General features: G+C 48.2%; 1 long non-coding RNA gene and 1 other non-coding gene across 2 annotated transcripts; one reads left to right on the top strand and one right to left on the bottom strand.

The window, feature by feature from the left end:
• Positions 1 to 475: 475 nt before the first annotated feature.
• LOC143364052 (uncharacterized) lies at positions 476 to 8029 on the top strand. Its single transcript, XR_013083975.1, has 2 exons — positions 476 to 558; positions 7017 to 8029. It is a non-coding gene; the product is annotated as an uncharacterized LOC143364052 (long non-coding RNA).
• Positions 8030 to 11437: 3408 nt separating this feature from the next.
• LOC143364064 (5.8S ribosomal RNA) lies at positions 11438 to 11592 on the bottom strand. Its single transcript, XR_013083978.1, has one exon. It is a non-coding gene; the product is annotated as a 5.8S ribosomal RNA (ribosomal RNA).
• Positions 11593 to 25452: the final 13860 nt, after the last annotated feature.

Here is a 25452-nt window from a genome sequence, read left to right as displayed (position 1 = left end):
GATCGCAACAAACATCAACAATTTGAAACTTATCAATTACAATACATATACATTACACATCGGAAAACAAAGAAGGATGTAACAGAAACGATACAGTCGCAGGTCGCATACCACCAACTAACCTGTGGTTAACAGCCGCGGTTATCGCCAGCGATAACACACGCATGGGCTCCCTGAGAGCCGCGGTCATCGCAAAGCGATGACTCCGCAAGAACTCTCTTTATGAGAGAGCCGCGGTTGTCGCAGAGCGACAACTCACGCAGAGCTCTCTGAGAGCCGCGGTCCTCGCAAAGCGACAACTCCGCAAGAACTCTCTTTACGAGAGCCGCGGTCGTCGCAGAGCGAGAACTCACGCAGGAACTCTCTTACCAGAGCTCCGTTAGTCACCCGAAGGTGTCCAGGTCCTACCACGTGAAGGAGGGGTTGGTGCGTCAGAGTTATACCATGATATAAGTCCCTGACGCTTATAAGACCCAGTAGATAGGGACAGAGGGAATCTCGTCAATCCATTCATGCGCGTCACTAATTAGATGACGAGGAATTTGGCTAGATTTCTATGTCTTTACAGCGCAAACTGTGAGACATTCTTCCAAGGTTTTTTCCCCTTGTTGGATTCAATTAAAAGAAAATATAAAACTTTGAATTGCATAGCAAATCTGTAACGATCCTGCCCTCGACGCAAGCCTTCCCCTGCCCGCGCACCGGCGGAGACCGCCGTGGCCGATCACACAGTAGGCGCGCCGCGCCAGTACGGACCGCGACCGCGAGAGGGCCAACGCCGCGAAGGCGCGCTCTCGCGAGTGAAGAGGAGCAGCCACGGGGATAAGTACCGCCGCCGGGCACGGTGAAAGGCAGTCCGGGTGACGAGCTACATGGTACAGTAGTGGAATACATGAACGACCAGCACGCTCCAACCTCGAGACTGCGCCTTCTCCCTCTCTCTCCTCCAACGGGTCCAACGGTGACCGCGGCGAGTGCCGCTCCCGTTGCGCATAGTCCGCTCCCCGTCAACCCTCCGTTTACGGAGTGCGAGAATGGCGACCCTCCCACTCTGTCCGGTGCGCGGAGTGTTAACAGGAGCACCGGACACAAGGAGTATCTAGGCACGAACCCTAGCGCAGGCCGTTGAGGCCCCGGGGTGTCGCGACGCCGCCGCCCCCACTCCCGTCCTCGGGCAAGTGCCCTCCCGATGCCCGGCGCTCCCATCGGCGCACCCGACCGACCGGCGCGTCCGCCGTGCCAGCGAGCACACCGTAGTCTATAAGCCGTAGCCAGTAAGCGTAGCCTAGCCGTAAATGTACCGTCGCCGTTGTATTGTCCCCGTAGCGGATAAGCCGTAGCGAGTAAGCGTAGCATAGCCGTAAATGCACCGTCGCCGTTGTATTGTCCCCGTAGCCGATAAGCCTAGCCATAAGCCGTAGTTTAAGCCGTAGGCACCGAGACGCCTCCGCCGTCACCGTGCAGCGCGCACGCCGTGTCCGTTACACCGCCGTTAGCCCGTAAGACGCGTCCACCGCGCGTCACCCCTAGCGTGGGGACTGTAAATACGTAGACGATAAGGAAATACACAGTTTACTCAGCCGAAACACGCCTTACTCATTCGCGGATCAGGAACCCGGGCGACCGACTGTGCCGGCACGATTCTCTCGCACCGCCGAGCATTACAAATCTATTTTCAATTAGTCGTGTCATAATAGTTTGCATGTCAATGTACACGTTCTTGTCATGTATACGTTCATAATCTACAATAATAAAATATTTATACTTAGTCAATTAATAAAATTTATATTTACACTTTAGTCAATTGATAAAATAAAGTAAAATAAAATAAAATACTTTCAGTTTATTCTAAATATGTCGAAGGCCGCGAATGATTATTATTATCTCTCCAGTTATTGTTACGATTGGTTTAATTTATATTTATATATATATTTTTTATATTATTTTACGCATTTATACCGTAATCTATAAATATATTGGCGATCTCGATTGACGCTCTGAGTGCCATCATAGACATGGTGATGGTGTCTTTTTTGTTATTTTTAGCTCCTTTAGAAGCTTAATAGTATAGTCCGGTACCGCGCCTCTACAACCTATTACGATTGGTATGACTTTCCCTACTTTATTCTTTTTAAATCTATTTTTTAAAAATTCTGTTAGCCGATTATATTTTTTTATTTTTCTTCGTATGCCGTCTTTAGGTACTCCGTGTGTTCATAGCGGATAGTAAGCCGTTCCTCGTGTATTATTACGAGGTCTGGTTTGAGGCTACCTGACTGCATATCATACGAGGGTTCAACCAAAACGTTTGCCCTCTTACTAATTCTATCGGCTAAGAGATTTTTTATTTCATCATGGCGTTTTATTCTTAACGGCTTTGTGGCTATGCACAGGCCTAGGATATGTCCCATTGATTCCGGTTGGCATCTACACTTACGGCAGCCTACATCCGAAATCTTTTTTGAACGGCTTAAGGCGACCTTGGTACCGATTGTATTCGTTCTCAGCCTCAGCGCGTCATTGAATCGCGAAGGCTGGAGATATTCTGGACGATAAAGCCATGTGTTACTTACGGGGTTATTTTGAAATTCTTTCACCCCGTGTCCTTGGGACTTAAGTTTTCCCCATTCCAACGAGGCCTTTCTTTTGAGTCTTATTTTCGCATGTGCAAGTTCAACCTCGTCCGCTGGCCAGTTGATCCTGAGCGAATTGGCCGTTTCCTTTGGGGCTTTGTTGAAGTTTTCTTCATTCGCAAGGGCCCTAATGATGGCCTTTAGTTTAAGCCCTGCATTGAGGGCCGCTATCTTTATAATGTTCTCCATTTTGGGAATACCCAATCCTCCGTCCCTTTTGGACGCGTACACGAGACCGTTAGCTGTGCTAACGGGGAGATGGAGGATTTCTTTGATATGGCCTCGAATGTCGGAATCTATCATCTTTAACGTACCACTACTAGGAGGGAAAGTTGTAAGTTCATAGATAAATCTCGGTAAAATATACATCACTATCAGTTTTATTTTCTGTATAGGTTTAAGTTTTAATCTTTTAACGTTATTTACTACCCTATTGATTTCTGTAAGTGTTATTTTACGATAAGTGTCTCTCCATGCGCCCATCCTAGCATCTAGATACGCAAAGCTTTCTTCCGGTCCGATGTATTGAACTAGATCCCCACCGATGTTAATTTCGGGGTTCTTTATAAACCAGCTTCTGTTGATCGCTATCACCTGAAAGCAAGAGCACTTGTCGGGCGCGATGGACATGCCCAATTCTTGCAGTTTCTTGACAAGAATATGCGCTTGTTTCTGCGCTTCTGAAGCGTTTTTCCCCAATAATACAATATCATCCGCAAACGCTAGGATTGCTACATTGCCTCCGGGGAGTGAGATTCCTTCAGTGGTATTCTGTATCTTGTCTAGTATATGGTCGATCACTGTGTTGAAAAGGAAAGGAGACAAGGGATCACCCTGTTTCACTCCCCTTTCGAGCTTTATATTTATGCTGGTATCTTCTGCTCCCCGTATGGTGGTGGTGCAGTCTGAATACATGGATCTTACTATTTCTATTGCATGTTCCGGAGTGCCCTTGACTCTTAGAGCTTCATATATTGCTGCGTGTGGTACCGTACCAAAGGCTTTGGCAATATCAATCGATATCATTACTCCCCCATCGTTGCTTTTCATCTCATTAATGGCATGCTTAAGGATGGTAATGTTACTCAGGCACCAATTGCTGGCTACGCAGCCTTTCTGACGTATATTGTCTTTTAAACTTGATCTCAGGCGTGAGTCAATAAGTGCCGAAAATATTCGACTCAGTAGTGAACCGATGGTTATAGGTCGCCAGTTTTTAGCCTCTTTTGTGTCTTTTCCTAATTTTGGAATTAAGATTGTCCGGTTCTGTAACCATGGTCTTGGGATGTATCTTTTAATTAATAATATATTATATATTTTTGCCAAAATACTATCAATATAATTTCTTCTCAAGTGTGCTACCTTTATATCATCTGGTCCCGCAGCGGACTTATTCGATATCTTTGCGATCCTTTCAATTATTTCTTCATTCTTTATTTTCCTTATTATTTGTTCTGTTGGAATTTCCGCTGTTGCATCAGTTTTAATTTTAATTTCTTCCGGGCCCTTTACACCCCATAGATTGTCATATAGTGTTTTTATAGCATTTATATCAGGTAGCTTTTGTGGTTTAATGGTGCACTCTAAATCCCCCGAGATTACCGCGTTCACTAAATTTCTTGGGCAATTTTTAAACCATTCTTGACAGCGCGCATATTTTGTTTTATTTCTGTTATTTTTATTGTTCTTAGCTTGCAACGAGACGTATGTGTCTCGTTGCGAGTCGTTCTGTACCTTAACCCGCACCAATCACCGGTGCGGGATAGCCGCGCACCAATCCGCGGAATCCAGCCCGAGCGCGGACCAATCGCAGTGTACCGAAGATTCGCGAATGAGCACACGAGGTCCGCGTTCGGGCTATAAAGATCGCGACGGAACCAGCCGAAGCCGGAGTTGGTCTGGAGCCGCTCTCGGGTGAACACCCGGGCCCAGATCCTCTCGCAGCCGTGCCAACTCGTGCTAGCCGCGGTATACTATCGGGCGAATACGACGAGGCGTTGGAATCGGCAGAGCGTAAGTGGGTTTACGTCCCCTACGCGAAACCGAGACCGCGACCAGGATTCTGGGAGGCAGTCGATCACCGGCTTGCTCTTGTCAGAGCACCGAGGATACGACACTCCGGACCGTCATCCCTACCACGCGGACCTGTTCCCGCGTCCCGCTCTCCCCTCAGGGATCCAGCGTCGCGCTCCGCACGTTAGTCGTCGATCGGCCGCAGCAGCGTGTGGAGCTCGCCTCTCGGTATACTACCGGAGACGAGCGCCCTCGCTGGTTTCGGGCCGTAGGCATTAGGTTTACGTCTGTGCCTACGTGCTCGAGCCGCGGTCGGGCGGGGACGACGGGTGGGGGGATCGCGCCGAGACCGCCCGATTCAGGACCACGTTAGCGAGCACGGCTCGCCCGTGCTCCCCGCACACCGCGTTCTCTACACGCGTCGCGACCGTACCCGAACCGCGCCGAGGGCGTCCGACGGCAGGCACCGTTCCAGCGATCACGTCTCGCCCGCGTCGCGTATTTCCCGCGGACACTATCGAAATCGAAAACCGTGCCGGCGTCCCGCGGTTACTATAGGTTATTTTTCGCGTAGGCTAAGTAGGATAATTAGAGATAAGCTACCCGCGTCAGACTCCACCGTTACGGTCCATTGATTGCCGGTCATTAAACTGTTAATAGGCCAGGGGAGAGGCAACCGGCCATCACCAGCCCATCGCCGGACCGTCGGGAAATCCGGGCGGATAGCCAACGGACCGCTCCGCGTTTTTCTATACCTTATCTTTTCTCTTTCTTTCACATTAATTAACGTTTCATTAAAATAGTAAATTAGTTTGTTATTTTTATTCTTTTCTCTTGCATTAATTAGCGTTTCATTTAATAATAAATTAGTTAGTTTACCACCAACGCAGTCTGCTTTATTAAACCATTTCCTTCCTCCTCCCCGACGAACCCTGGTCGCTGAGCGAATCCAGGGGAGGGACCGCGCGCCTCGCTCGCGCCTCCACGCAAGCGAGACGCCACCGTTACAAGCTTTAAAGTTTTTATCTCGTTTTTTATTGGTTGTTTTAGCGCGTAAGTTATTCCGGGAAATGCTGTCTTTATTAGTATTAGTTATTTTTGTTGCCTGTTTTTTTTTTTGGTAAAAGAAAAGGCGTCAGGACCTCCCCGATAAATTTATCTATTTCGTAGCCATATGTTGATTCATCAGATATTTCCTCGATTTTCTCCCATAAGTTTGCTATCTTGTCGAATATATCTTTGCACTCGTCGGGAGGATTTTCGGGTCTGCTGGATATCGCTTCTTTGATATCCCTGAGATTGGAATTATTTAAGGTGTCAGTGCCCGATTCTGGTCGAGATAGCTCTTGTGGCTCTTCGTTCGAGGAACTATCGGAACCCATATTCTCATTATTATTTATTATGATTGTTTCTCTGCTTTCTGGCTGTAGTCGTCTTCTCTTATCACTGATTTGCCTCAGGGTTTTATTGGGGAGATATTTTATAATTTCGACGTTAGGTTGTTTTAGATGTTTGTACTTATCGTCTAGTTCGACTAACAGCGCTGTTTCTTCTACGGTCCACACTGTGGCTTTCCTACCAGCTGGGAGCCTTTCCCTTTCATGTGCCGTTTGTCTTTTTCGGTTTCGGACGGAGGGATGCATATGCCTTTCGTGCATTGAGAGTCCCACCAATGTGTCGAACGATTCTGCACATTCTTCGCAACCATACCTCTTAACTTGTTTTACTTCCCCTTTACATCTTGGGAAGTGGCACCGCCAATTGTGGAGGCCGGGCCAAAGCCTTTCAAACCTCCCACACTTCCACTTGATTTCCTCAACCAAATGTTCATTTTGGCAGTGTATAACAAAGTTTTTGAGGTCTGTGAACATTAGATTTCGGTTCTTTTCTTGGCATAAGATACAATTCACGCCCTCCTCCGGTGTAGGTACTGTAATCATGATAGATTTCTCGCTTAACCTTTTAACATTAGCCTGGTCGTCAACGGTGGTCTCCTGCCGAACGGATAAATCCGTCATGGAACACCCGAGACCTGGTTGCTCCATGTCCGAGGCATTGATATTATTGTTTGGGCCAACGGTATGTGGTCAGGCGGGCTGGCATCCCGACAAGACCCTGAATCGCAGAGGCAGCTCTTAGCTTCCCTCCCTAAGGAGGTACTAGACAGCGGGACCCACGAGAAGGGGGCTGCTTGCTAACTATGACCCTCCGCGGGCGAAACCGGTCGTCCAATCGGCGCCACATGATGGAATGTGGCTTCCATTCCTCCACACCTCCACGAGGTGGGAGCTGGGCAACGTCCACCTGGAGACAGGTGGACGGCTGAGCTGGAGGACGGCGCCGATTGAACGACCTGGATCGCCTTAAGAGAGTCATAGTTACTCCCGCCGTTTACCCGTGCTTTTTTGAATTTCTTCACGTTGACATTCAGAGCACGGGGCAGAAATCACATTGCGTCAACACCCGTGGGGGCCATCGCTATGCTTTGTTTTAATTAGACAGTCGGATTCCCCTAGTCCGTGCCAGTTCTGAGCTGAGCGTTGAATGGCGGCCGAAGAGGACGACCGTTCTAGACGGAAGCCTCGCAGCAAGGAAGATCCGCGGGAGGCCAAGACACGGGACCGAGCTCGGATTCCCATCAATGTGTTCACCTCGCCCAGGCCCGGCACGTCAGCCAGACCCGCTTCCCGACCAAGCCCGACACGCCCCGCTCCTCAGAGCCAATCCTTATTCCGAAGTTACGGATCCAATTTGCCGACTTCCCTTACCTACATTAATCTATCGACTAGAGGCTCTTTACCTTGGAGACCTGCTGCGGATATGGGTACGAACCGGCGCGACACCTCCACGTGGCCCTCTCCTGGATTTTCAAGGTCCTAGGGGAAGATCCGGACACCGCCGCAACTGCGGTGCTCTTCGCGTTCCAAACCCTATCTCCCTGCTAGAGGTTTCCAGGGAACTCGAACGCTTATACAGAAAAGAAAACTCTCCCCGGATCTCCCGACGGCGTCTCCAGGTCATTTTGGGTTACCCCGACGAACACTCTTACGAGGGCCCGAATGGTATGCGGTTCCGCTGCCGGGTTCCGGAATAGAAACCGGATTCCCTTTCGCCCGATGGGTGTGTGTTTTGTGTTTGTACATTTGCTCTTAGGACACCTCATCTACATAGGATTTCTCTTAGGGCTTAGGATCGACTGACTCGTGTGCAACGGCTGTTCACACGAAACCCTTCTCCACGTCAGTCCTCCAGGGCCTCGCTGGAGTATTTGCTACTACCACCAAGATCTGCACCGACGGCGGCTCCAGGCAGGCTCACGCCCAGACCCTTCTGCGCACACCGCCGCGACCCTCCTACTCGTCAGAGCTTCATGGAGGACGTTTACGCAACAGCGCAAACGTCCAACCCCACTTGCCGCTGACGGCGGAGTATAGGCGCGACGCTTCAGCGCCATCCATTTTCAGGGCTAGTTGCTTCGGCAGGTGAGTTGTTACACACTCCTTAGCGGATTCCGACTTCCATGGCCACCGTCCTGCTGTCTTAAGCAACCAACGCGAACGAGCAAAAGAGAACGAGCGAGTGCCAGCTATCCTGAGGGAAACTTCGGAGGGAACCAGCTACTAGATGGTTCGATTAGTCTTTCGCCCCTATACCCAGTTCCGACGATCTATTTGCACGTCAGAATCGCTACGGACCTCCATCAGGGTTTCCCCTGACTTCGTCCTGACCAGGCATAGTTCACCATCTTTCGGGTCCCAACGTGTACGCTCTGGGTGCCCCTCTCCTCGCAATGAGAACGAGACGCCCCGGGAGTGCGAGGCCGCATCGTAAAGCGGCCCATCCTCCCTTGGTCGACGCAAAGGTACGACCTTCACTTTCATTGCACCTTTAGGTTTACATGTCCCAATGACTCGCGCACATGTTAGACTCCTTGGTCCGTGTTTCAAGACGGGTCCTGAGAGTACCCAAAGCAGTAGCGTCGCTGACCGGTAATTCGAAGCTTGGCCAGTCCGAGGACACCGCCTGCTAACAGCTGGTTAGGCCCGAAGCCGGCAGCAGGTCCGTACCTTCGGGTAAAACTAACCGAGCTTGCGGCGGGCCTGACGCACACACATTCGAGAATGGATTAGTTGCGGCCCGATACCGTCAGAGTACCGTCACGCAGCCGGCCAGGCGATCGAGCGTCTGTCGTGTGCGCACGTAGCGACACGACAGGCAACAACTCGGGCCGTAGACCGACACGCAACGGGTCGCGACGTTCTACTAAGGGAGAAGTGCACGACTACGCGACCGGAACATTTGCCGAAGATGGTGTACCCTCGCACTGGAAACCACGAAGGCCCATACGGGGTATCTGCGCACCAACGGAAGCCAGCCTCGTCGACGATGAATCTCCCCATTCGATCTTTTGGGTTTCTCAGGTTTACCCCTGAACGGTTTCACGTACTCTTGAACTCTCTCTTCAAAGTTCTTTTCAACTTTCCCTCACGGTACTTGTTCGCTATCGGTCTCGTGGTCATATTTAGCCTTAGATGGAGTTTACCACCCACTTAGGGCTGCACTCTCAAGCAACCCGACTCTAAGGAGAGGTCCTCCCGAAACGCGTACCGGTCGCTACGGGCCTGGCACCCTCTACGGGTAAATGGCCCCATTGAAGATGGACTTGGACGCGGTTCGACGTCACGGGATAAATGGACCATCCTAAACACTACATTTCCCAACGGCGGAACCGCGGGATTCAGTGCTGGGCTCATTCCTGTTCGCTCGCCGCTACTAAGGAAATCCTTGTTAGTTTCTTTTCCTCCGCTTAGTAATATGCTTAAATTCAGCGGGTAATCTCGCCTACTCTGAGGTCGTCAAACGTGAAAAAAAAATGTTTCGTATATTTCACCGAAAGCATTAAAAGTACGCGAGAACGTACAGAGGAGCACAAAAAAAATAAAACAAAACCATATGTCTTATGCGCCACACCAAAGTGTCTTTTCTCTATATAATATATACATACAGAGATTTCTTCATTTTGTTCGTCGATCGGAAACTCTCGCTAGACGATCGGCCGGGTAACTTTAACGTCCGTCGAAAAGAACTTCCGGGGACTGGACGACCGACAGATCGCGCGGTCTCGCGATCGACAATGAAGAAAAAAAGACATGGGGCGACCGACAAAGGTTTGTTTTCACCTTCACCTTCTCGTGCTCTGCGTGACAACACGTTGTGGTGACAACGATGTTCGAAAGCCACTCCATAGAGGAGTATATATATATATATATATATATCAACACCCGGTGGGGTTTCTCTACTACACTAGACACACGGGGGCACAGAAACGCTGCACGACGCGATATCATCGATCAAACCAAGGAGACACGAGATCTCGGTCGTCATTCAATTCAACGAACGTGGCGATGGAATCCGCAACGGATTAACGAGGACACGCGACGACGGGGAAATTATTCGACCCGATACAAGTACGCGTGCGCATCCCGCACAATGCCAAATGTTGCTATGTCCATCAGTCATCAAAGCGTTCGTAGAACGAGAGACCACTGTCTCGCGAACTCTAAGAATATGTTTGTCGAAGTCGCTCGCAACGACGACCGTCCGCCGCAATTATGTGTAAAGAGACACATCCACGCACAGACGTATTTTATTTTATATATCTCCCTGGGGCTTACGTTGCACACCACAGTTGCGCACACAGATTTTACACGGGTGTCCGGTATCTCTTTCTTTATTTGTGTCTGAGGCGTCCGAAAGTGTCGTCAGTCCGCCTGTCGGACTTCGCGGGGTCGTAAATCCCGTTTCGCTTGCTCGCGGACGATATTCGGGCCTTGACGGAGTTACGGGGTAGCTACGTCTAGTTGAAATGAAACTCGACGTTTTGGAACAACACTTCAATATATTTTAACTTAACATTCACCAGTCAGTTGGCGAGGTATGACGCGTACAACGAGTTTTCTAGACGCGATCGATTTGTGTTTTCTTCGAGGTATCTTAGCTTTCTGCGGTTCGGTGTCGTGTCGTCTATAAAGTCAACTCGGGCTCTTCTTCTATTGGTTAATGGGTGGTGCATTTGGTCGTCGGAGTGGGGATGCGATTTGGTGGAATTGTGTTTAGATGATCTGAATGGATTAGGTGTGAGAGATATGGGAAAGATGGTCTGGAAAATTAAATGTTTGTGTATTGCCCTTTCAATGGGCTCGTTCACGGAGGTCTCCAAGTGTTGTCCGATGACACTCCAAATCTTGGGACCGTCGCTTCGCCTAAAGTGTTTTGGCTATCGCAGCCGACCGTGTTTATCGTAACTCACGTTCGGTCTGTGTGGGACCGAACAGTGTCCATTCACTGTAGTCTCTTGAGACTCTTATACCTTTCGTATACGCATCATTTCAGACGACGTCGGGAGCGCGTAAAACGTTCGAGAGTGAAACGCTTCTTCCGCAATGCGAATCGTTCCAGGGAGAGGAGAGAGAGATTTCGATCGTCGGAGCGGTGTTCACGGGCGGTCGTATTAAAAATACGACTCACGACGCCGCAAAACACTCACGCAAGTCCGAATGTGATACCCATTCCTATTTCCTTCTTCTCACGAAACTGTTAGACGCAATGTAAAATTTGCAATTTTCACAGAACCGCGTCAAACGCCGACGAAACGTCCATCGTTCGCTCGTACGTAGCATCTTTGCAACCCAACTCAGAAACGCTCTTTGCGCCCTCCACAATTCGACATGGAGAGGTAAGCGACGGCGGGGACTTACAAGAGCAACGCAAGCAGTATTTTGTTACGTAAACGACCCTCAGCCAGGCGTGGTCCAGGAATTGTATTCGTGGACCGCAATGTGCGTTCGAAATGTCGATGTTCATGTGTCCTGCAGTTCACACGTTGACGCGCAATTAACTGCGTTCTTCATCGACCCACGAGCTAAGTGATCCACCGTTCAGGGTGTGAGTGGTGATTGTTTGTATTGTGTGTGTGAGCGCGCGTGCGCGAGGGAGACGCGGGAAAGAGGTTAGGTTCGTAGCGGGCGTGTGCGCGGTGTGCCGGTATGTATGCCATGTGATTGCGAGTGCAATATAAAAAACCATGTTACCCATAAGTTTAAATATATATTATTCCACACATATTACATTCTGAAATCGTGGTTATCACCCATTCCTCTACCACAGATGGTAGCAGAGCGTTGAAAAAATTCCAGAGAAAAGAATGCTGGTAAATTATGGAATCTGATCAAACACAACATGGCGGAAGAATCTGAATCTATAAAGGTAAAAGCTCTAAGTGAGCTAACAAATTTAAAAATGACGAAGGATGAAAATGTGGACACATATATCAACAGGGCTGAAGCGTTAACAAATAAATGCGCACAATTGGGAAAAGTCATAGAGGAATATGAATTAAAGATGTATGTGATGAGAGGTTTGAGAATTGAATTCGACCAAAATGTTAGAATATTAGAAAATCAAAGAGAAGTAACTTTGAATGAAATTAGGTATGCGTTGAAACAAGAAGAAGAGAGAAATGAAAGAAGAAGAGGTGAGCGAACCCAGAGAGATCAAGAAGGAATAAGAAGAGCAAAGGAAAAAACAAACGAGATAAACTGTTTCAATTGTGGGAAAAAGGGCCACATGTCAAGCGAGTGCTATGGGAAGGTAAAATGTTTCAATTGCCAAGGGTATGGACATAAATCAGACGAGTGTAAGGAAACAAGGAACAGTAAACCTACTCAGGGAAGAGGACAAAGACGCAGATTCCAAAGAAGAGGTCATCAAGAAAGGTATGGATATGGACGTGGAAGAGGAGAAGCGATGATGAGAACAAGCGAAGAGAATGTAATGAATGTGAGTGACCGAATACAAACAAATATAACAGTGAGAAATAAAAAGGATATAGGAGAAGTGTGTGTTAAAAATGTGGAATGGCTGTTGGATTCTGAATCAACGAGTAATATGATTAACGACACAAAAATGTTTGATCGTTTGGAACATGACGTGAGGGAAATATCACTAGCAGATAAAGAAGGAAGGAAGCTGACCTCCAGTGGTATTGGTGACGTTGTAATCAAACAACAGGAAATTAAAAATAGAGTAAGACTTACTAATGTCCTATTTGTACCAGATCTAAACGCTAATTTATTATCAGTTGCAAAGTTCACAGATCTTGGATATACTGTGAAATTTAACAAACATGGTGCTGAAATTTCTACAGAAAAAGACAAAGTACAGATGAGAGCAGTCAGAAAAGGAAATGGATATTACGTGGATTCAATAAAAATAAATATAGAAGGAGTGACAATGACAAAAGAAAACGATATTTGGCACCAAAGACTGGGACACATAAATAAAAATATAATAGAAGAGATGAAAAATAAAAACCTGGTAATAGGTATGAAGGAGCAGAATAAAATAAATATACAATGTGAGAGCTGTGTCGAAGCAAAAACATGTAGAGAAGTGCATCCCAGATTGATAAATAGGAGAGCAAAAGAAATTTTGCAATTATGGCACATTGATCTGATTGGACCAATAAACCCAGTATCAAAAGGTGGAAAGAGATACATGTAAGACACAAATTTAAATTTTGCCAATATAGGATTTGGAATTTTAGGTTAACCGTAGACACGTGTTGATGCAGAAAATATACCTGTATTTAATCAATAAACATATTTACAGATTAGCTCACGACTAATAACATATTTCAAAAACAATTAATAATATTGTACCTGAATCAATACAATTGTCCTTAATGGTAAGTGATAAATACTTTATTACTGAAGCTTGTGCCTCTCACTCTCTCCACGTTGCCTCTTACCACGTTGTGCCAATTGTGTGACTCAGGCGACCAAGTTTGGCGCGAAGATACAAACTTACATCCCCCCCTTTCCAGACCGAAGGCTAATTCATGTCCGCATATGGCACTAACTTGCTGGCGTGAAATAAGTTTGCCTCATTCTTTTTAAACCCTCCACCAATAATATATATTAAATCAGATATTTTTTCCTTTATTTTGAATGGTCCTGTTCTAATCACATCCAATTTTCCTCTGTTCAATCTATTACTATTCTGAACATGGACTAGATCTCCTATTTTATATTCTCTCTTTTTTACATTTCTGTATAAATAATTTTAGCCATGTGTTTGCCTTGAAATTCTCACCATCAAACTTCTCCAAAACCATATCCTTAGCTTTTGACCGATTAGATTTTTCTGTTGACTCAACTTGTGCGCTAGTCGATATTTGCGGAACTTCCTCTAAATATTCCTTATCGAAAATCATATTTCCTTCTTTGTCTAAATAAATAGATTTTAGCTCCTCTGATAAGGTCACTGTCACCTTTCTGAATTTATTACGCACTTTTAAACTTCTCACCACGCCTTTGACAATTTCGTTTTTAAATAATTGGACGTGTTGAACTTCGGTTTGCTTATCTCCGGGAAAAGCAAAAATTTCCTGTTGATCCAACCTCTGAATGGTTTTCACCTTCACCCTGGTGGTCTTGGAATCGGCTCCAGCTTCAGAGGCAAAGTGAAATTTCACTTTGATTAAATCCATTGTATTGATTTGTAAGACACAAATTTAAATTTTGCCAATATAGGATTTGGAATTTTAGGTTAACCGTAGACACGTGTTGATGCAGAAAATATACCTGTATTTAATCAATAAACATATTTACAGATTAGCTCACGACTAATAACATATTTCAAAAACAATTAATAATATTGTACCTGAATCAATACAATTGTCCTTAATGGTAAGTGATAAATACTTTATTACTGAAGCTTGTGCCTCTCACTCTCTCTACGTTGCCTCTTACCACGTTGTGCCAATTGTGTGACTCGGGCGACCAAGTTTGGCGCGAAGATACAAACTTACATACATATTTACAATTGTCGATGATTATTCAAGAATGATTTTTGTCATATTGCTAAAAGAAAAAAACGAAGCAGCAGATGAACTAAAAAAATTGATAACATTAAAAGAAAATCAGAGTAAGAAAACACTCAAAGCAATACGGTCTGATAATGGAGGAGAATTCATTGGAAAGGACTGGAATAGATGGTTAACAATGAAAGGGATCAAACATGAGTTAAGCCTAGCTAGAACACCTCAGTGTAATGGTGTAGCTGAGAGGGCAAATAGATCCATAATAGAAATGACGAGGACATTAATGTCGGACTCAAGTCTACCAATGGATTTTTGGGGAGCAGCAGTGTGTGTTTCTGCGCACACGACAAACCGTGTAAAGTCAACGGTTCACGAGGCGACCCCATACGAAATGTGGAATGAAAGAAAGTCAAACATAGGCTACATGAAGAGGTTTGGCTGTCTCGCATTTGTTTTAAATAAAAAGCATAAAAATAGTAAGTTTGACCCAAAAACGGAAAAGGGAATTTTTATAGGATATGCAGAAAATAACACATACAGAGTGTATGTACCTGAAACAGGAAAGGTCAGAAATGACAATGACGTAAAATTCGATGAAAGCAGAAAGGGAATAGAACTTTTAAAAATAAAAAAATTGAAAATAAGAAGAATGGAGAATTATCAATCATGGGTATGGATATAGAAAATATTTATGAAGAAAGCGAACCATGTTTGGAAGATGTTGAAGAGATTGAACAGGATGAAAATAGCATTTATTTAGATACATACGAAGAAGAAAACGATGAACAAAACGAAGAACAAAGTGAAGATGGAAGAGAAGAGGATGTAATAGAAGTAGAAGAAGAGGAACCAAGAAATAGAAGTATGGGAAGACCAAGTGGTACCACAAGAGAGGTGATGGAGGTAAGGAAACATTTACAGCAGGAGGAAGAAAAACAGAGAGCTGAAGAAGTGGGATTGCGAAGGTCGGAAAGAATAAAAGAAAGGAACTACGCAATGGCGTTAATAGATGAAGAAATTCCAAAACATGTGAAACAAGCAAAAGAGTCTGAGAATTGGGAGAAATGGAGACAAGCCATGAACGAAGAAATAAAGTGGATGCAAAAACATAAAGTTTGGAATGTGGTTTCACGCCCGAAAGGAAGAAAAGTAATCAGCAGCAAGTGGGTGTACAATATCAAGGAGGATCCTACGACTAAGGAAAGGAGGTACAAGGCTCGTTTGGTTGCGCTTGGATGTGGGCAGCGACCAGGACAAGATTATGGTGAAACATTTGCACCTGTGGTACGTATTGAAACAATTAGATTGTTGTTCAGCATAGGTGCGGAAATGAAGAAAAAAAATAAAATTGTATGACGTGAAGACAGCATTTTTGCATGGAAAATTAAAAGAAGAGATATTCATGGAAATGCCTAAGGGTTATGAAGAAGATAACAAAGTGTGTCAACTGAACAAGAGTATATATGGTCTCAAGCAGGCTGGTAGATGTTGGAATCAATTTTTGGTAGAAGTTGTAATCAAAAATGTGCAATGCTCGGCGGTGCGGGAGAATCGTGCCGGCTCAGTCGGTCGTCCGGGTTCCTGAGCCGCGAATGAGAGAGACGTGTGTCGGCTGGGTAAATGGTATATTTCCGTATCTCTACGGTGACGGTATATTTACACTTCGTTAGGCTTACGGCTACGGCTGACATACGCGGTTATACTAGGCTTACGGCTACGGCTTGCATACGCGGTTATACTAGGCTTACGGCTACGGCTTACAGACTACGGTACATACGCGGTTATACTAGGCTCACGGCTACGGCTTACAGACTACGGTACATACGCGGTTATACTAGGCTTACGGCTACGGCTTACAGACTACGGTACGGTGGTTCGGCGGACGCGCCGATCGGTCGTGTGCGCCGTTGGGAGCGCCGGGCATCGGGAGGGCACTTGCCCGAGGACGGGAGTGGGGGACGGCGGCGTCGCGACACCCCGGGGCCTCAACGGCCTGCGCTAGGGTTCGTGCCTAGATACTTTTGCGTCCGGTGCTCCTGTTAACACTCCGCGCACCGGACAGAGTGGGAGGGTCGCCGTTCTCGCACTCCGTAAACGGAGGGTTGGCGGGGAGCGGGCTATCCGCAACGGGAGCGGCACTCGCCGCGGTCACCGTTGGACCCGTTGGAGGAGAGAGAGGGAGAAGGCGCAGTCTCGAGGTTGGAGCGTGCTGGTCGTTCATGTATTCCACTACTGTACCATGTAGCTCGTCACCCGGACTGATTTTCCCCGTTCCCGGTGGCGGTACTTATCCCCGTGGCCGATTATCTTTACTCGCGAGAGCGGCCCGTCGTGGCGTTGGCCCTCTCGCGGTCGCGGTTCGTACTGGCGCGGCGCGCCTACGGTGTGATCGGCCACGGCGGTCTCCGCCGACGCGCGGTCAGGGGAAGGCTCGCGTCGAGGGCAGGATCGTTACAAATGGATTGAAACAGAGCAGAGAAGATCCATGTTTGTTTTACCGGAAAGAAGGTGAGAATTTTCTGTACTGTGCAATACATGTTGACGATATAATAGTAGTATCTAGTAGTGATAAGTTTGAGAAACAATATATGGAAAAGATAGGCAGAGAAATAGAATTATAAAGCTTAGGCGAAGCAAAGAGTGTTTTAGGTTTGCAGGTTGAACAAGAGGGAGGAAAGATTACTGTACATTTGAAAGAATACATAAAAAAATTACTAGAAATGTATGGTATGAGTGAATGCAATGCCGTTACATCACCAATTGATGTCAATGTTAAGATGCAAAATACTGAGACGAGTCCAACATGTAACATAGAGAAGTATCAGGAATTATTAGGTAGACTAATGTACTTGAGTGTGTATGCAAGACCTGATATATCGTTTGCGTTAAGTTGTCTGTCACAATTTAGTAAAAGTCCTAAAGCAATGCACATGATGGCATTAAAGAGAATTTTAAGATACTTAAAGGGGACAATCAACTACTGTCTAGTGTTTGGAAATAAAAATTGTACAAGAGGGATAGAATGTGAATCAGATGCTTCATGGGATAGCACGGAAGATGCGAAATCGTATAGTGGTATGTTGTTGTACCGAAATGGCGATTTGATTCATTGGAGGAGCAGGAAACAGAGAACGGTTGCGTTATCTTCAACTGACAGTGAACTTGAATCTGTATTAGAATGTGTAAAAGAACTGATATGGTGTGATAGAATATTAAATGAGATAGATTGCAAAAACATTGTAAAGAAAGTGATCAAATGCGATAATTTAAATGTCGTCAAATTAGCCAATGGGGGGAATTTTAAAACAAAGTCAAAATTGTTTTATTTATGTTGGTTTTGTCATACAATCTGCTGTCATTACTACGCTCGGTACATGTATTATTTCCAAATTTTCTTTCATCACGGCTTCCCTCACATACCAACATTTACAGTTTAATACATGTACCGAGCGTAGTAATGACAGCAGATTGTATGACAAAACCATTGACTGGACCGAATCTGTTGAGAAATGTAAGAAAGATCTTACAGATCGAAAAACAATAAAAACAAGGGGCGTATGTGTGAGTGGTGATTGTTTGTATTGTGTGTGTGAGCGCGCGTGCGCGAGAGAGACGCGGGAAAGAGGTTAGGTTCGTAGCGGGCGTGTGCGCGGTGTGCCGGTATGTATGCCATGTGATTGCGAGTGCAATATAAAAAACCATGTTACCCATAAGTTTAAATATATATTATTCCACACATATTACATTCTGAAATCGTGGTTATCACTCATTCCTCTACCACACAGGGTAATCGTATAATTTGATTTATAATCAATATATAATTATGTCTCTTGTTCTGCGGTTCATAAGAACGCCGATACCTGAAAGCTCCAACCAGCGCGCGAAGGAGATTCAGGCGTCGTTTTTAAGGACGACACCCGATCGTCCGTAGAAACGGAAACCGTCGCGAGTACGCGATGCAATGCGCACACGTATCCGACGGCAGGGCGGAAAATACATTGAAAAACCTTTAAAGTGGAAAACACAGGAGGAGAATTCACAAAACGACGGGGATCATAGACAACCCGATACTGGATCCCGACACTTCTCCTCCTCCTCTCTTATTGGAGAATGAACTCGATAACTAGCGGACTTCACAGCCGGCTCTGGCCGTGCGCGATCGTTCGTCCCAAGCTCTTGTGCGGTATATTATCGCGAAACAGAGAGTAAGGTGTCAAAAATCGCACACAGCTTTAAAAAGCAAGCTTCACAGCCGGTCCTCTCGAATATACGTGTTCGTCAACAAACACGCATGCGGCGACGTTTTGTGCTCTATGTTATACGCGAACTCGATAAATAGAGCGGGACTCACAGCCGGCTCTGGCAGCGGTCATTCGTCCCAGACTCGTGTGTGCGCTATCGCCACACAGAGTAGGGTGTCAGACTCACGCAGCTTTAAAAGCGAGCTTCACAGCCGGTCCTTCTCTCATCCTATTCCTCGACGTTCGTGACAGAACACAACGCGTTCACCGCAAGTTTTCCACAGGCTACCCTGTTGTTGTCCTCTCTTTCTCTAGAGGAGAGACAACACCACCGTTTCCAATGGATGTATCTCGGACACCACAGGCGAAGACCGAGGAAGCGCGATATGTGGATTCGAATCGACGCTTACATCCCTGTTCTTGTGACCGTAATTGTCCATACAATTGTCGAGAGCCTACACACAGGCAGACCAATGGCGTATATTATAATATATACATCTCTTTGACACGAGGTATTTTTATCAAAGAGAACACGATCCATCAGGTGGCGGGTGAAAAACATCGATTCGTAACGACGGGTATTTCTATATTCGTGGTTAAGCTATAACATTCAGCGTCTGACGGGAAACCGCACCCTATTGATCGTTCGAGTTTGCAATGTGAACGTCGGTGACGAATCCCGAAGACCCGAAGTACAGCTCTGCGCACTCACTCCCCAATACAAGTAAACGATGCGATGCTCCACCTTCACACAAGCACCGTCTTGTGGGTGTCGGGTGTAATGACGGAGACTGGTGTTACGTTGGCGTACTTCTTTATTCGTCGGTGGACCGTCGACCGTCCTGTACCGACGTTCGCGAGCGAGAGTCGATCGCATGCCTTCGACCGACCAATTCTCCCTCGCGTCAGTCGATTGTTTAACAGATGGCGACCGTCCCCGGAGCCGATCTTCACGTGTTTCTCTGCGGCTTTCCGAGGACGGTCGCCGCCGCGTATACAATGTATGTTTGTCGGTGGTCGGCGTGCTCTTTGCGCGGGCCGCCACATCACCCCCCTTGGTGAAATTAGGGGTTCGCTCGCTTTTATTTATTGCTACAAGTTTACTATTTACAATACTATATACATTGTTGCTTACAAACTAATTACACTAATGACTAAATCTAAGGAGTCGCCGCATAGCGGTCGGGAAAATGAACGCGCCTTCCCGATCTTGTCGAGCGTTCGATTTGCCCCCCGTACTGGGGACCGGAGCATCGCTGTTGACCCCCCGCGGCGAGGGCCTGTCCGGTGTACCCTGCTCGTCGTCGTTCAGCAGGTACGCGGGTTTGAGGCGATCTAACGACACCGGAACCACTCGATCTTTAACGCGAATGTTAAAGTGTTTCGGGTGCCGCTCAATCACCTCGTAAGGACCGTCGTACGCAGGCTGCAAAGCACTTTTCAGTGCGCCGTGCCTCACGAACACCTGCGTCGTCGTATTGAGGTCCTCGAATATAAATGTTTTCTTTTTTCCGTGGCGCGTTACAGGCGTCGGACGCAACCCACGGAAATATTCGCGTAATCTCGCGATGAACGCCTCGTCATTAACGTTCGCGTCTCGCCGGTCTAAAAGAAGCTCGCCCGGTAGGCGAATCGGTTCGCCGTAAACCATCTCGGCGGAGGTCGCTTGAATGTCCTCCTTCCAGGCGGCTCGAATGCCCAGAAGGACGATCGGCAACGCGTCGGCCCAGCTGTCCGCGTGGCAAACGATTGCCGCTTTCAGCTGGCGGTGGAATCGTTCCACCATGCCGTTTGCCGCCGGGTGGTACGCGGTCGTACGGAGGTGTTTCGTATCGATAAGGTGCGACAACTGCTTGAACAACGCAGATTCAAATTGTCGCCCTTGATCGGTAGTGATTCGGTGGGGTGTACCGTATCGGGCGATCCACCCCGAAAATAACTCGTACGCCACCGTCTCGGCGGTGATGTTTTCGACGGGGAACGCCTCCGGCCAGCGCGTGTAACGATCAACGCACGTCACGCAGTATCGATATCCCCTCGACATCGGCAACGGGCCTACTATGTCCACGTGGACGTGTTCGAAACGCGCCGAAGGAATTCGAAAAGTACCGACCGGAGCAGACACGTGTCTACCCGTTTTCGCCCGTTGGCATGGTACGCACGCTCGTGCCCAGGCTTTGCAATCTTTTTGCATACCTGGCCAAACGAATCTTTGTGCGACCAATTTCGCGGTCGCCTTGGCACCGGGGTGCGCAAGATTGTGTAGCGACGTGAACACGTGTTCTCGGAACTCCCTCGTTACGAATGGTCGTAACGCGGAAGTCGAAACGTCGCAGTACAACTCGATGTTGCCGCTCGGTAAATCTATTTTCTTGATATTAAGAGAGGAGTCGGGTGATCGCAGGAGCGTTCGGAGCTCCTCGTCCTCTCGCTGCGATTTCGCGAGTTTCGCGTAATCTATCGCGGTAGAGATCTCCGCTATCCGGGACAGAGCATCGGCGACCACGTTGTCTCGACCGGCCACATGCCGAATGTCGGTTGTGAATTGGCCGATGAGGTCCAGATAGCGGAACTGTCGCGGCGTATGTTTTTCGGGGCGCTGCGCGAACGCGAAAGTTATGGGCTTATGGTCGGTAAAAACCGTGAATTCGCGACCCTCGACCATATGCCGAAAATACCGTACAGCCTTGTATATCGCGAGCAGTTCCCGATCATACGGACTGTATTTGCGCTCGGCCGCCGTTAACTTCTTTGTAAAGAAAGCCAACGGGTGCCATCCGTCGCGTGACGCGTGGTGTCGGGATGGGCCAGAAGAGCTGCGTGCGCCAGGCTTTCCTTGCACCTCTCGAAAGCCTCGATTCGCTCCGGAGTCCATGTCACCGGTGCTCGTCCCTTCACGGTACCCTGGAGGGCCGCGTTGAGTGGCGCCTGCATCTCGGCGGCCGTTCGCACGAATCGTCGATAAAAGTTTATTACGCCCAGAAACTGTCGCAGCTCTTTCACCGTTTCCGGGCGCGGGAAAGTTCGAATCGCTTCGACTTTCTCTGGAAGCGGTCGGGTACCGTGCGCGGTCACTGCGTAGCCGAGAAACGTCACCTCCGGTGCACCGAACACACACTTCGCACAATTGACGAGCACCCCGTACTCGTTTAGGCGGGAAAAAAGTCCGCGTAGGTGCTCTTCGTGTTCCTCGACTGAGCTCGATGCGACCAGAATATCGTCTATGTAAACGTAGCACCAGTCGAGGCCGCGTAACACTTCGTCCATGAACCGCTGGAATGTCTGCGCTGCGTTTCGAAGTCCGAAAGACATCCAGGGGAATTCAAACAGACCAAACGGGGTCGTGATCGCGGTTTTCGCGATGTCCTGCAGGTTCACCAGTATCTGATTGTATGCGCGCACCAAGTCTATCGTAGAAAACACGCTTTTTCCCCCCAAGCGCTGCGCGAAATCTTCGATGTGCGGCACCGGATATTTGTCCGCGATTGTTCTCGCGTTTAATGCGCGGTAATCCCCGCACGGTCGCCACTCGCCGCTTTTCTTCGGTGTCAGGTGTAGGGCCGATGACCAACAGCTTTCGGATCGGCGCGCTGTTCCGTCCCTCACCATCGCCTCGAATTCCGCCTTAGCGATGCGGAGTTTATCCGGAGCCAGCCGACGGGGCTTGCACGATACCGGCGGGCCTGGCGTCGTCCGGATGTGGTGCTTTGTCGCGCGTTTGGCCGTGCGGTGTCCTCCCGACGGCCGCGTGAGGTCCGGGAATCCCGCGAGGATCCTGTGGTAGGTGGACTCACCGGAAATCGCCTTCACGCTATCGGCTCAACACGTCACTATACGACCAGCCGCCGACAGCGTCGTGACACCGTCTATTAGTTTTTTCGCGCGCATATCGACTAGGAGTCCGTAATGGCTCAAAAAATCGGCGCCGATTATCGGGGTTGTAACGTCCGCGATCACAAACCGCCACGAAAAGTCCCGACGCAGGCCGAAGTTCAACGCGAACCTCACGGAGCCGTACGTTGTGATCGATGAACCGTTCACGGCGTAAAGTTCATATGCCGTCCTTTCGCGTGCACCACTCACACGCGAACGCGGGAAAACGCACAGGTCGGATCCTGTGTCCACCATGAAGGTGATTTTTGTTGTCCGATCCGTCACGAACAGGCGGCTTGTAGCCGGCGCAGAGTCGTTCGCCGCCATCAACGACCGTCCCGCCGGTTTTCCGTCGCCTGGGAACACGGGTCGCGGCACTTCCTCGCGGCGGGACCGTGCTTCCAGTGGTACCAGCATCTGCCGTCACCAGGTGGTACCTCGTCGCTTCGGCTTCGCGACTTCGACGCCCTTCTTTCGCGAAGACCGCGCGACTTGGACCGCGCGCGGCGGGTGTCCATACCGACGCGAAGGGCCGCGATTTCGCGGCGGAGTTCCGCTATCAACGCCTGGGTCTCGTCCATTCGACTCGTCGATGCGGCGTTGACCTGCGGACGAGACGACACCTCGATGACGGCATCGGCGAGGGCTGCGAGGTCGGACAGCGGGTCCTTCCGTCTCGTCACCAGCACAGTTTGTACGTTCGTTGGCAGCCGCGCCATCCACAGCGTCTTCAGGAACTCGTCTGTCACGGCACCGGCGGCGAGGCCCTGCAGGCGTCGCAGGAAGACGGAAGGCTTCCGGTCCCCGATCTCCTCGTGTTCCAGCAGGTTTCGGATGTCCTGTTCCTTGGAATCCGCGATTCGCCGTATGAGCTCCGTCTTGAGCGTTTCGTACATATTGCTCTCCGGCGGGCTGCCGATAATGTCGACCACTACGTCAGCGTACTTGTTCTCCAAGTTCGCTGTGACGTAGTGGTACTTTGTGACGTCCTGCGTGATCCCAGACAGGACAAACTGGGATTCCTATTGCTGGAACCATATTCGTGGGTTCTTTTCCCAGAACGGTGGGATTTTTATGGCCACTCGTGCTACGCCCGCCAAGGGTACGACGTTGGCGTTACCGGGCGCTAGCGGGTCAGTCATCGCTGCGTTCCGTAATTAATTTTTTTTTTTATGCACCCGAACTGCACACTACCGCGGTTCGCTCTGCCTTTGCGCGACAGATCACGTCGGGGTCACCAATTATGTGGGTGTCGAGTGTAATGACGGAGACTGGTGTTACGTTGGCGTACTTCTTTATTCGTCGGTGGACCGTCGACCGTCCTGTACCGACGTTCGCGAGCGAGAGTCGATCGCATGCCTTCGACCGACCAATTCTCCCTCGCGTCAGTCGATTGTTTAACAGATGGCGACCGTCCCCGGAGCCGATCTTCACGTGTTTCTCTGCGGCTTTCCGAGGACGGTCGCCGCCGCGTATACAATGTATGTTTGTCGGTGGTCGGCGTGCTCTTTGCGCGGGCCGCCACAGTCTGTTTCCTCGTCTCTCATTCTCATTGAGATCTTTCGTCCCATTGTCGAAAGAGTGCATATATTATATATTGCCGGGTTTGTGCACAAATGGTCTGGCGGGCTCTCTGCGCCTTAATTTTGGCCAACAACGTGGCGCGAACGGACGGGAGAATCGTACGCTTTGAGTAACTATGTACTCCATGCGTAACTATGACCTCCACACGTAAGCCGTTGCATGGGGAGTAGTTCGTCGCTATACACATCCCCTACTCCCCTTTTTCTTTATTTTCTCATCATACGATGATTACATAGGAGAGTGAATTCCTTTTATTATAACCTTGTACTTTCCTGTTGGTCTTTTCTGTGTGCTTTGAAAGCATTTTTGTATGTATATATAAGACAATTAATTGAGGAATTTCAAATAATAATCAACTAGAATTTGTTTCTCTGAAAATCAAAGTTTTTCGTTGTTTATTTTTTTGTATATTAGGTTACTATTTACATTATTTACACGCTCACCTGAAAATCAAAGAAACGACAATTAAAGTTAATTAATTTATCCTTCTTTGGTCCTCTCTCAACTTCTTTCTAATAGTTTTACCCTGAGTTCGACTCACAGTTCTACTCGCCGTCAGTTTCTCACACGTGCCCCATCTTATATGTCTCTTCTCTCTATCTCTTTCTACCGCTCAGTCGGTATCTCACTCGCGCGAGACTCGACGCATTCGGCTCAAGAAAGTACACTTTCTTTACATATATATATATATATTCATGGATCTGGCAGATGTTTGATTTGTAATGATCCTTCCGCAGGTTCACCTACGGAAACCTTGTTACGACTTTTACTTCCTCTAAATGATCAAGTTTGGTCATCTTCCCGGCAACATCGGCAATGCCGAAATATTGCCGCGTACTAGTCCGAAGACCTCACTTAATCATTCAATCGGTAGTAGCGACGGGCGGTGTGTACAAAGGGCAGGGACGTAATTAACGCGAGCTTATGACTCGCGCTTACTGGGAATTCCTCGTTCATGGGGAATAATTGCAAGCCCCAATCCCTAGCACGAAGGAGGTTCAACGGGTTACCCGGGCCTTTCGGCCAAGGAAAACACGCTGATTCCTTCAGTGTAGCGCGCGTGCGGCCCAGAACATCTAAGGGCATCACAGACCCGTTATTGCTCAATCTCGTGCGGCTAGAAGCCGCCTGTCCCTCTAAGAAGATTTGTTTGTACGTTGGTAGTAAAAACCCACCGACAGAAGCCGGGGGCCTTCGAGATACCATAGTTACGTCTATTTAGCAG

This window comes from Halictus rubicundus, unplaced genomic scaffold (genome assembly GCF_050948215.1).
Source record: "Halictus rubicundus isolate RS-2024b unplaced genomic scaffold, iyHalRubi1_principal scaffold0223, whole genome shotgun sequence".
NCBI lineage: Eukaryota > Metazoa > Arthropoda > Insecta > Hymenoptera > Halictidae > Halictus > Halictus rubicundus.
Note: the sequence above shows the minus strand (reverse complement) of the source record. Positions and strands in the feature narration are given on the sequence as shown.